The 13469-nt window shown below is 40.0% G+C and overlaps 1 non-coding gene across 1 annotated transcript; it reads right to left on the minus strand.

Moving 5' to 3' along the window:
• Positions 1–12989: 12989 nt before the first annotated feature.
• On the minus strand, positions 12990–13119 carry LOC129677590 (small nucleolar RNA SNORA17). Its single transcript, XR_008720219.1, has one exon. It is a non-coding gene; the product is annotated as a small nucleolar RNA SNORA17 (small nucleolar RNA).
• Positions 13120–13469: the final 350 nt, after the last annotated feature.

The raw sequence follows: 13469 nt of genomic DNA on the forward strand, positions 1-13469 counted from the left end.
ATCAGAACTCAGCTATCCTATTACAGCAAACACTGGAGATCCCAGCACATCTGAAGTGCAAGAAAATGACCTTAAATTTAATCTTATGAAGATGATAGAGGCCTTTAAAAAGGAAATTAATAAGTCCCTCAAAGAAATACAGGAAACTACAATCAAACAGTTGAAGGAAATGAATAAATCCCTTAAAGAAACACAGGAAAATATAAGCAAACAGTAGAAGAAAATGGATAAAACTGTTTAAGACCTGAAATTGGAAATAGAAGCAATAGAAGAATCATAAACTGAGGCAATCCTGGAGATGGAAAACCTGTGAAAGAAAACAGGAACTACAGACGCAAGCATCATTAACAGAATACAAGAGATGGAAGAGAGAATCTTAGGAGTAGAAGATAAAATAGACAACATTGATTTACCAATAAAAGGAAATGATAAATCTAAAAAGTTTCTAACACAAAACATCCAGAAAATTTGGGACACTATGAGAAGACAAAACCTAAGTATAGTAAGAATATTGTTAGGTGATTACCAGCTCAAAGGTACAGAAATTATCTTCAGCAAAGTTATAGAAGAATATTTTTCTAAGTTCAAGAAAGAGATGTCCCTCTTGATTAGTTTCTTTATATGTACAGATTTTTAGTAGGTTTATCCTATATTATACGTCTATATGAGTAAGTATATACCGTGTTTGTCTTTTTGCTTCTGGGACAACTCACTCAGGATGATCCTTTCCAGATCTTACCATTTACCTGCAAATTTCATGATTTCTTTATTTTTCATTGCTGAGTAATATTCCATTGTGTAGATGTAATTTCTGTATCCATTCTTCAATTGACGAGCATCTGGGCTGTTTCCAGCTTCTGGTCATTACAAATAAAGCTGCTACAAACATGGTTGAGCAAATGTCCTTATTGTGTACTTGAGCCTCTTTTGGATATATGCCTAGGAGTGGTATGGCTGGATCTTGAGGAAGCGCTATTCCTATTTGTCTGAGAAAGCACCAGATTGATTTCCAGAGTGGTTGTACAAGTTTACATTCCCACCAGCAGTGGAGGAGGGTTCCCCTTTCTCCACAACCTCTCCAGCATGTGCTGTCACTTGAGTTTTTGATCTTGGCCATTCTGATGGGTGTAAGGTGAAATCTTAAGGTCATTTTGATTTGCATTTCCCTGATGGCTAATGAAGTTGAGCATTTCTTTAAGTGTTCCTCTGCCATTCGATATTCCTCTACACAGAATTCTCTGTTTAGCTCTGTTCTCCATTTTTTGATTGGATTACTTGGTTTGTTGCTTTTCAGCTTCTTTAGTTCTTTATATATACCAGATAAAGGGAGAACTCTGACTAAAATGCTCAATCCTCATCCCAAAAGGCAAAGAGGATGGACATTAGAAGAAGAAAAAAAAATAGGAAACAAGTTAGGAACGTGCCACAGAGGGCCTCTGAAAGGCTCTGCCCTGCAGACTATCAAAGCAGATGTTGAGACTTATGGCCAAACTTTGAGCAGAATGCAGGGAATCTTATGAAAGAAGTGGGAAATAGTAAGATCTGGAGAGGACAGGAGGTCCACAAGGAGAGCAACAGAATAAGAAAATTTGAACACAGGTGTCTTTCCAGAGACTCATACTCCAACCAAGTACCATGCATGGAGATAACCTAGAACCCCTGCACAGATGTAGCCCATGGCAGTTCAGTGTCCAAGTGGGTTCCATAGTAATGGGAAGAGGGACTGCCTCTGACATAAACTGATTGGCCTGCTCTTTGATCACCTACCCCTGAGGGGGAAGCAGCCTTACCAGGCTACAGAAGATGACAATGCAGCCATTCCTGATGAGATCTGATAGACTAAGATCAGAAGGAAGTAGAGGGGGACCTTCCCTATGAGTCGACTTAGGGAAGGGCATGAGTGAAGAAGGGAGAGGGAAGGTGGGATTAGGAGGGAAGGAGGGGGGTTTATAGGGGATACAAAGTGAATAAAGTATAATTAATAAAAGTTAAAAAAAATAGAAAGAGATGTTTACAACCACACAAAAAGCTTATGGAACACCAATTAGTTTAGACCAAAAAAGAAAATTTTCTCACCTCGTAATAATCAAAACACTAAATGTACAAAACCAAGAATATTAAAAGCTGCAAGGGATAAGGGCCAAGTAAAATATAAAGGCAGTTATCTTCTAATTACACCTGACTTCTCAGCAGGGACTTTAAATGTCAGAAGGACCTGCACAGATATCTTACAGAACGAAGAAACCGTAGATGACATCCCAGAGTACTATATACAGCAAAACTTTCAATCACCATAGAGGAAGAAAACAAGATATTCCATGAAAAAAAAAAAAACACAAATTTTTACAACATCTTTCTATTAACCCAGTCCTAAGGAGGTTACTAGAAGGAAAACTCCAACATAATGAGGATAACTAAACCCAAGAAAATACAGGAAACAAATAACTTTACACAAACATAAACAAAAGAAGAGACTCATGCATGTGCACGCACACATGCACACACACAAACACACACACAAACTACCACCACCAATGTCAAAATACAGGAACCAACAATTATTGTTAATTAATATCACTCAACATCAACAGACTCCATTGCCTAGTAAAAAGACATGAGGTAACAGAGAGGATGAGAAAACAGGATCCACTATTCTGCTGCATATAAGGAACACACCTCAGCAATACAGATATTACCTTAGAGTAAAGGGTAGGGAAAAAGGTTTCCAAGCAAATTGACCCAAGAAACAAGTAGGAGTAGACATGAAATGTCCAGTAAAATAAACTTTTTACCAAAAGTACTCAAAAGGATAGGGTCAGGTAGAAGAGGAGGAGGACCTCTCCTATCAGTGGACTAGAGGAGGGGCATAAGGAAAGAAGTGGGAAGGAGGAGATGAGGAAGGGGGCTGTAGCTAGGATAGATACAAAGTGAATAAATTGTAATAAATAATAAGTAAAAATAAAAAAAAGAGATGGGGAAGGAAATGTTTTCCTCAAAGGAAAAATTCACCAAGGTGACGTTTCATTGCTTCACATTTGTAAAAAAAAAAAAAAAAAAAAAAACAACAACACCAAACAAACAAAAAACCCTAAAGCTTAAATTACATATTTAACCACCAGATTAATAGTACGAAGCCTTAACACCCTACTCTCATCCATGGACAGTCCAACAGGACAGAAACTAAACAGAGATATAATGAAATGAACCAACATTATGAATCAAATGACCTAGCAGATACCTACAGAACATTTCACCCAAACACAAAAGAATGTAGCTTCTTCTCAGCACCACATGGAACCTTCTCCAAAACTCACCATACTCTGTCACAAAGCAAGCTTCAACAGATACAAGAAGATTGAAATAATCCCTGATATTTTATCAGACTACCATGGAGTAAAGTTGGACTGAAACAACAGAAAGCCTACAAACTCGTGGAAACTGAAAACTTTCTATTCACTGAGTCAGGGAAATAAAAACATTAAAAACTTCCTAGAATTCAATGAAAATGAAGGCACAACAAACCCAAACTTATGGGACACAATTAAAGCAGTGTTAAGAGGAAAGTTCTAGCACAAAAGACTTCATAAAATAATTGGCGAGATCTCATACTAGCAACTTAACAGCATATCTGAAACCTCTAGAACAAAAAAAAGCAAACACACCAAAGAGGAGTAGATGGCAGGATATAATCAAAATCAGAGCAGATGTCTATAACTTCGAAACAAAGAGAACAACACAAAGAATCAACGAAAGTAAAAGCTGGTTCTTTGAAAAAATCAACAAAATAGACAAACTCTTATCCATATTAACTAAAAGACAGAGAGATAATACCATATCCAAATTAACTAAATCAGCAACAGATACTGAGGAAATTCAAAGAATCATTGTGTCTTACTTCAAAAGCCTATACTCCACAAAACTGGAAAATCTAAATGAAATGGTTGATTTTCTTGATAGATTTCACTTACCAACGTTAAGTCAAGATCAGGTTAACAACCTAAATAGACCTATAACCACTAAGAAAATAAAAACGGTCATTAAAATTCTCCCAACCAAAGAAAAAAAGAAAAAAAAAAAGACCAAAGCCATATGGTTTTAGCACAGAATTCTACCAGAATATAGAATAAGTTGAATCCTCAACCTATTCCACAAGCTAGAAATAGAAGAGATTGCCAAACTCATCCTATGGAGCCACAGTAACCCTGATAACTAAACCACACAAAGATTCGACTAAGAAAGAATGTCAGACAATATCCCTCACGAATATTGATGCAAAAATACTCAATAAAATATTCATAAACCAAATCTAAGAACACATCAAAAACATCATCCACCATGATCAAGTATGTTTTATTCTTGGGATGCAGGGATGGTTCAACATATAAAAACCCATCAATGTAATCTACCATATAAACAAACTGAAAGAAAAAAAAAACAACCCACATCTCATTTGATGCTGAAAAAGCCTTTGACAAAATCCAAAACCCCTTCCTGATAAACATCTTGTAGAGATCAGGGATACAAGACCAGTGTCAAAATATAACAAAGGCAATATACAACAAGCTGATAGCTAATATCAAATTAAATGGAGGTAAACTTAAGGCAATTCCACTAAAATAGGGCTGGACAAGGCTGCCCACTCTTTCTGTATTTATTCAGCATAGTACTTGCAGTTCTAGCTGGGGCCATAAGAGAACTAAAGGAGTTCTGTGCAGGGTGATGAATATGGATCTGTTTGCATTCTTCTACAGGCAACATTTGTTGAAGATGCTCTTTTTTTTTCTTTCTACTGTATGGTTTTGGCTTCTTTGTCAAAAATTCATAGGTATGTTTTCTGAGAAGAAGGAAAGGAGGGAGTGGGAATAGGAGGCTGTTTTGAAGCTGGGACTGGGAGGAGAGGAGGAAGTGGACTGGGATAAAGCTGTAAAATGATTAAATAAAATAAATTATAGTTGAATAAAAATGTAATAGTTTTTTTTTAAGATCTGGCTGTTTTTAATTTCTCTATGTCCAACACGTATAATTCACATAAAATGATTGTAATTAAAATCAAGTATCTTATTTAAAAATGTAAAGCTGTATGAAAAGTAGCTAAGAGAGGGTGTAGAGACAAAACTTTATAGCAAATATGACTGTGAGATTCCAGATGCCAACGCCTGAGGATGAAACAGAGCAAATGCATTCCATGAAAAGCAGTGGGCTGGAGACTATATTCTCCTCCTCATACATGGGAGCTTTGCAACAGCCATTTTCTTGTCTAAGGCTATACTCCAAACCAATATGGAGGGAGGCAAAGAAACCTAAATGATTAGAAACTAGACAAGTAGGGAAATGCTTTCACTCTGGATATCCGCAAACCTGGAAGATTTTTAAAAATGATTTGTAGTCTCCTGAGGAGTGAAGCTAAAGTTATTTTAGTGCTAGAGAAGAAAAAAGAAATAGGAAAAAAATGAGTCTATGGAAAATAAATACACCATCAAGAAAAAAAAATTTAATCTCACACTATGAATTCTCATTCATTGCAAAACAATTCTACTCACAAACAGTAACAACAAAAGTTCACTTATAAAAACAAAGATAAATTTAATGATTTAGGAAAGTACTTTAAATGAACATACTTAAAGTCTTTGAAAAATAATATCAAAAAACATTGGTAATACTAAAACAGAAACAGGTGCTTGGGAATTTTGAGCTTGTTAGATCTGTGTAATTAAAAACTAATTAAAATGGAAACTACAATAAACGTTCTAATTTAAGTAGCTGAGGGTAAAAAATTTTAATATAGAACTTTAAAAATTACAGAAATCAGAGCTTAAATTATAAAAATAAAAATATTTAAAAATAAAGTTTAGTAAATATGTACCTAGATTTTCTGGTAAAATCTACAATGTTCAGAAAGGGAAACAATTTCTAAGATTGAAGAAACACAAATCCTTACGTTAAAGGATTTTTTAAAATTCTAAATTTAATACATGAATAATTTATTGGATCTAAACCTATATTCAACTGTAAAAAACTGTAAAAAAAAAAAAAAGGCAAGCAAACAAAGACACAAAATCGGAGGGTTGATGGTTGTGCATGTCTTTGATCCCAGCTCTCAGGAGGCAGAGGCAAGTGGGTCTCTGTGAGTTCAAGACCAAGCTGGTCTAAAGTATGAGCTCCAGAACAACCAAAAGTGCACACAGAGAAAACCTGTTTAGAAAAACAAACAAACAAACAAAAAAGAAAACAAACAAAATAGAGAAAACTCGACAGTGGACACCAAAAGAACATGACTGGGCAGTGAGTACTGTGACATATTAGCTAAGTATGATAAATTATGAGAACGTATTTATACACTTATTTAAAATATAATTTTAAGATTAGGTTGAATGAAGGTACTATACATGGAAAATAACATTCCTTATAGAATTCACAGATTACCAAGGAAAGAACCCTCAGCAGCAGGTTTTGGGATACCTTCCTATGTGCTGCTGATCAGGGAAGTCCCGGGATCCTCCAAAGCCGTAAGGACTATCACTGCTCTTGGTTGTTTGCCCACCAGAGTGTAAATATAAGACCCTATTGCTGAAGACAGTACATTCTTAGGTCACAGGAGATTGAAAAATCCAACTGGAAATGGATTGATAGCGGCCTTCCTGCCTGATGGCCGGGCTCCGGTTTCTGATGTTACTCTACAGTGCCCTGAGGGAGAAAAGTCATCAACAGTCCTGCTAACCTGCGAGCTCCGTGAGCCACAATGATCATCGACCTGGCAAGACGCGCTCGTTAGTACAATGGTGGCATAAATAGCATCTTGGTAGCCGACCACTGTCGGATTGGAGCCAATACAGCATTTTACTATATGGGCCTGTGGCCGAACTGTCTTAGATTCTAAATCCCAGGTATTGTAAACGGAGATTACTGCTGTTCTCAGCCTCCTCCAGAGAAACTTCCTGTTGCATCAGAGAGCAGTCAAATGCAAAGACTCATAACTGGTCAAAGAGCCTAAAGAGGAAAGGTGGAGTGCTCAGTCCTGAACTGGCTACACAGCCCACTTCCAGGCTGGGAGAACGTTAGGAAAGGGAGAGTGGCGTGAATGGAAGAGCCAGGAAAAGTAGGTGTGTTTCAAAATGATACCTTTGGGAAACAGTGTGGCCATTGTGTGTTCATGAACTCACTGGAGATGTGGTTATCAGATCAAGACCTGGAGAAGATTTGGCCTGTCAAAATTTCATCATCGAAGTGGGCAGGCTCATGAGACCCTCCTCTCTCTGCGGGGCTATGGAAAGTTAATGGTGTCACCTTCTTAAGCGCTGTACTCACTAATACGCTGTGCTTCAGTAAACAACCTTCTACTCATGCTTACGCAAGCAATCCTAATGACACTCAGCGTGTCACATGCAGAGTAAAGACACGGCAGTCGAGAGGGGCATTTTGGGTAGAAAACGGGCTTCAGCAGGAAAGAGGATAAAGAATGAAGAAGAGGAATGGGGTGGGTGCATGCTGTTTATAAGTGTAGCTCTCAGCCTCACCGAGGAAGCTCCTTCCTCTCCCCCAGAAGGCAGAGACCACCACAGAAACCTTCCCAGAACGCAGAGAATAGCTGTGTCCAAGCCATTCTTAACTGAATCACTGGCATATTACCATCATACCTAAGGCTCGGAGATCATCACAGATGAGGGCTCCCAAAAAATTTAAAACCAGAACATTGGCTGCAATAATATTCTCTCTGTATGACACGGAGCGTCACCCATGATGCCATAACTCAACAGTAATTTGCCCAAATGAGGCCTGCACAATGAGAACACCGCAAAGCGCAGCTCACTGTGCCGAGGCGGAGAGGGGAAACGTTAACAGAGCCCCATGCCTATGAGAAGAGCCACCGGCAATCAATAGTTGCTAACAGAGGAAGAATCAGTCTTTTCCCGGGATGAGTCCCCTCACTAGTTACCCAGTCCTAGGTGATCAGCCCTTGGCACATGAGCATATAAGCAAGGCCAAAAACCACAGCGTGTTTAATCTATACATGTATGAAAATAATAACTAAAGAAGTGGAGGTGGGTAGGTTCATAATTTGAGAGGAGGTGGGGGTATACAGGAGGAATTACAGGAGGTGAGTTCCAGGTTCAGTGAGAACTCATGCCTCAAAAAATAAGGTAGAGAGACATCAAGGAAGAAAACCTTTAACAACCTCTGGTGTCCACATATGTGCATACATATGTGCCTGGGCGCACTGCACATACATGTATACAGACACACAAAAAGCAATATATGTACCCCATGAGACCATATATATATATATAATATATGCCACATATATACACACATATATGTATATACACAGATGTATATTACATTGTATATAATGGGAAGATTTATACTGGCTTTTTCCATTTACTAAAACTTTTGAGTATGTACTTATAATTCAGATTTAAATATATTTAGGACTTGCTGGCCATCAGACATGCACTTCTGTTTATTGTCAAGCTATATTTTTGGATATTTTTTCTATTATTTGTTTTCACTGTTAAATGTGCCGTGCTAGTTGTTACTGCACTGGGCTTTGTGGCTGTAAAATTGTTTGTGGACCTAATTATAGTTCGTTATGATATATCTTTCCAGAGGAATTCTGTGTTGTTTCTTCCAGGCTGGCAATTCCTGGGGTCTCTTACAATAATGAATCACTTCAATTTCATTTTAAGAATTGAAATGATTTCTGTTTCCTTCAAGAACACAGTGTTTAGTTTCCTCCTAGGAATTCTTACGGCCTTCAGTTTTATTTTGGCACTCCTGTCCTGAGTGGGCTCATGAGGTACTGTGGAATCTCTGTCTTCTCTGATATTTCTTTTGAAATCTGCAGAGAAGCAGTATTTCGGGGTTTGCTCAATTTAACAAGCCTCTGGGTAGCTTTTCACTGCTTTGTTATATATATGCTTGAAGTACATATATGTGTGTGTATCCATACATGTATGAATATATATATATATACATATACACATACATTCATACATGAATACACATGTATATGCACACACACAGGCATATATATGTGTATACATGCACGTAGATATGCCTTCTTCATCAGCATTTGAGTCGAGTTACCATTGATTTACCATTACTGCAGCCTGGTGTCTTCATCAGAGATTTGAGCGGGCATTCATGCTTAGACTTAAAGCTTCATTGCAACGTTCTTGTTTCTGAGTGGGCTTTCAAGGAATGTCAACTGCTTGAGGAATAGGGCAAAGAGTTACAGTAGATATTTTTCTTGGTGGTGATAGAGTCAGAATTTCACAGATAGCACAGCATGAGAGTCCGCTGTCCTGTGAGCTGAAACCTACACACGGCTCATGGTCCCATAGCCCCATCCAGGAGCAGGCTGTGTTGTATGAAGTAGACTGCGTGGGTAGTTATACCGCTTCTGTCCAAGTGGATGAAGAAGACATGTTTCAGCTTAGTCGATGTGGGTCTCCGTTCTATTTAGTTGTCTTCCACTCACTGCAGAATGAGCAAAGGGGAAACAGGTTTCAAGGTGCTTAGGGGAAATCTCCTTATGAGAGAAAAGAATAAAGTCATTGCTCCTACACAGTACTTGCAGCAACTTAATTTTGCTAACAAAGAAATAATCCTTCATTTTGTTAATATTTAAGATATGCAAACACACACACATTTAATACAAAGAAATAGGTGCTTTTGAAGTCTTAGATCTTTCACATACCGAACACATACATTAACAATTGGTACTTCAATCGTCTTAAAGCTTGGAGATGCTTAGAGTGCCATGCACATACAAGGGCACACACATATTCTTGGTTTTAGTGTGTGTGTGTGTGTGTGTGTGCGTGTGTGTGTAGGGGGTGTTATTTCTAAGGCTTCCAGACCTCCTGGGGAGCAGCTTCTTATAAGATACTTTCTGCTCTGCCCTCTGCCCTCTGCCCTCCTGTGGATGTGGAAGGTTCTACTGAATCTGTTTTTCCTGCCTCCATCTCACAGTCTCCATCCAGCACAGCTTGCCCTCCTTTATTGCCTAGCTTCTTGTATTTCTGCACATGAATGGTAGGTGTTACAGGTCTTTTCTAACTTAATATTATATTTCTAAAAAAAGCACATACTTTTCAGTCTGAAAAGTTGTTCTGAGGCCTGAAGTTTACTCTCTTCTTTCAAGACCTTTCCTTCAGATCTCCAATAAGCTAGCTTATTAAATTGCTACTCAGTTTCAGGGCTTTCGGTGAAGAATCAATTGCAGTGTTTATCTTCTCCAGTGGTGTGAGGAGGATTTGACCAAAATATAATCAGAGAAGAGTGACTTTGGGAATCATTTTACTCCCTCCCTGCCCTCTATCCCAACCGCACAGGACATTTCTGTGCTTCTGTTGAAATCACAGGAAACTTCAAGCTGTAATTAAGATCATTATTAGGTTAAAGCTGGTAGAGGTTTCTCTTTTCTCTGGAGAAATCATTTTGTCAAAAACAATGCATGATAGGAATAGGAAGATTTTTTTTATGTTAGCAGGCTTGGTTATGAATCATAGAAATAAAATGTTGAAAATACAAGTTTGCATTTTAAAATAAAGGATTGTGCTGCAGCAATTTAAAATGGTACCCCTGAAATCACCATGCTGTATTCAGTTCTACTATTATTCTAGGCTTGAGGGATATTTTAAAAGGCTGTCTGTGAAATGAATATGCAAAATACTAGATTTTGTTCCTTGGAGTCTAGTGAATGTCCTCTCAAGACTCTGATATTGGCAACCATCCACCATGCAACCTATCCAGGACCACTGTTAGCTACAAACCTTTTCTTCAGCTGCTGTCAGACATCACTGCTCTTTCCCGCCTTACTCTGGATAGAAGCCATCTTCCCTTCATGTTAGACTAATATCACCCCAAACCATTTAGCACTGTGTGTGTTTTTCCCTCACTTACTGGTAACTCAGCTTAGCCTAGCCTCTGAGTATCTCCCAGAATTCCCTACGTCCTGATTAACAAAAGGAGCCTCTGGCCTTGGGTTAAAGAGATATTCTCATTTATAATTATTCCTCCCAGAGGAACAACTCTGTTAAAAGTCTTTTAAATTGGGGTTACCAAGGTTTTTTTTTTTCCTCGTGTTGGCCAGTATGAATTTTCTCTGTCCAATATCTGAAACTTCTCCTTAATTTTTAATCTTAAGAGTATTTCTTTCTTTTTAGGTTGAGTCTATATGGTACCAGAATATCATGGTTGTCTGTAGTGTAACTGTTATTTGGAAAACTGTTTTTGTCAATTATGATGAAAATAGGGAAAACATCAACATCTGTGCTACCCATAAAATATGACAGGAAACATCAGTTTAATCTTTACAGTTATTTATTTAAAAGAAACTTTGTATTGGCTCCTTATGAATTTCTGCACTCCAAACCCACTCATCTTTCCTTCCCTTCATGCCTGTCCTCCACCCTTGCCCTTACCCCCAATAGAGAAAAATAAAATCTCTTTGTGGAAGCTGTAGTGTGTCTCATAATATACTCATTTGTCCATATTTCTTTGCTTGCAAAGATTTCTTGCAATGACTCCTTGGTCTGGTCCAGGCCTCTGGCTTCCGGCACTGTATCAATACTGGAACCTCACTGGGACTCCTGAATATCCTGTTGTTGATCCGTGTCATTGAGATCCTGTAGTTTTGGATCTGTAGGATGAGCCCCTTCATGAACTCCGGCAGTTCATCCACGGGGTAGATATTGGAGTGGGCCAATTCAAAGCTCTGGATCTGAGCCTAAGAGGTATCTGAGCTAGTCAGGCCACTGGCTTTCTAGCGGTCATGCCCTCGAGGCTGGCTCACCCGCAACTCTACTACGCTGCCCAAGTGAGGTGCAGGGCCTACTCTCCTGAGTGCTGCAGTAGGTGAGGGACAGCACCAGCTCTCCCTCTCTGATGACCTCAGAACCACCTCTGCTGTATGCCATAAGCAGCAATGGATGAAGGGGGAGCATCTCTCCTTCACCCATGTCACTGCATGACAGACAAGTGGTGGGACCAGCTCTCCCATGCTCACACCCTGGGTGTGGTCCAAGCCCCTGCCATAAGGGTCTGCTCTATTGTACTGCCCAGGTAAGGTGCAGGTCCTGCTCTCCCGAGTACTGCAACTGGTGAGGGGCAGGCATAGGTCTCCTACTTGCTGCAAGTATCAAAGGGCAAGGGGGAAGGAAGATATGTCTCCCCTGTTCGTGACGCGGCACAGGGCATGAGTGGCAGGGCTAGCTCTCCCACTCTCATACCCTTGTGGATGGCTCACTAGCAACTCTTGAAATGTTCAAGGCCTGTTCTCTGGATAGGGACAGGGTCAACTCTCCTGCTCTTATGCCACCAAGGCCATCTCTCCCTCCAGGCAAGGGGTGTGTCCAGTTCGCACAGAAGTCAGGCATCAACATGTCTGTAGCACAGACCAGAGTCATCCACCTGGCCTTTGGTGATAACAGACCTGTGCTGCTGAAGGGCCGTGGACCCAAACCTGGGCCCCAGTGGCAACAGAGGCCAGGACCCCACCACGGTCTTAGGTGGCAACACCAGCTACTCACATCAGGCTGTTCCTCACTATCCTCAAGTCTCCAGTTCTGCCTCTTTTCATTCCCTTCCATTTCTCCACATTTACTTGCTCCTCTTCGTGGCGCCCAGGGTCTCTGGGTGTCTGGGGTCATCTCGGGAGTGTTCTCAGAAGTGCCACACCCTGCTCGTGCATTGCATTAAGGTGTCCCCCATCTCCCCGACCAGCATGGTGTCAGACTGGTTAGCGTTTCAGCCTGGCTTCCTGTGTGCGTCCCCTGGCACCGGCCTGGTGGTACTCTCTGGCTTGCTCCTTGCACAGCCCACCAGAGTGGCCCCATGCGAGGGTTGTCTGTCTCGGGGCCACTACCACCAGGGTTCCACAAGGGGTTTTTTTAGCCTCTGGATTTTCTTTTTCCCCACCCTTGGATCTTGTATGGGCCCGTGTGTTACCGACTGGTGGTCATTTCAGGCTTGCTTTTTTTTCAGAGAGTGTTAGGCCACTAACCATTCAGGTGCTCACAGGTCAGAACACTGAGTGTAGACACGGCCTCAATCCTCTCTGTCACCTACTAGTGAACATGACGTAGCAGGGGTAACTGCCCCACCTCTACAGTCAGTTTATATCTCCTTCTTAGCACCTTAATATAAAACACCTTAATATAAAAACTATGCTCTTTTGTCCCAAAGACATATGAACATACTCAGGTCACAACTGTCTTTTGACCTCCATACTTCAGGCGAAGACCAAACTAGTGTTCTTTTGTAGTAGTTTGTAACAAAGTATGCACTCAATAGATTACACATGAGGACCAGCAGAGACAGACAAGCTTGTCCCCTAAGTGTAACATTGTAGACAAGTAAAGGTGGCACATTCTTCTTCTTTTATTTTTCTCTCGTTTTGTTACTCTCTCCAGAGTCAAATCATCCAGAGAAGAATGTGGCAGAGAGCTGTCAACAAGCCCAGAACT

Source organism: Psammomys obesus, unplaced genomic scaffold (assembly GCF_907164565.1).
Source record: "Psammomys obesus unplaced genomic scaffold, mPsaObe1.curated_primary_1811, whole genome shotgun sequence".
Lineage (NCBI taxonomy): Eukaryota > Metazoa > Chordata > Mammalia > Rodentia > Muridae > Psammomys > Psammomys obesus.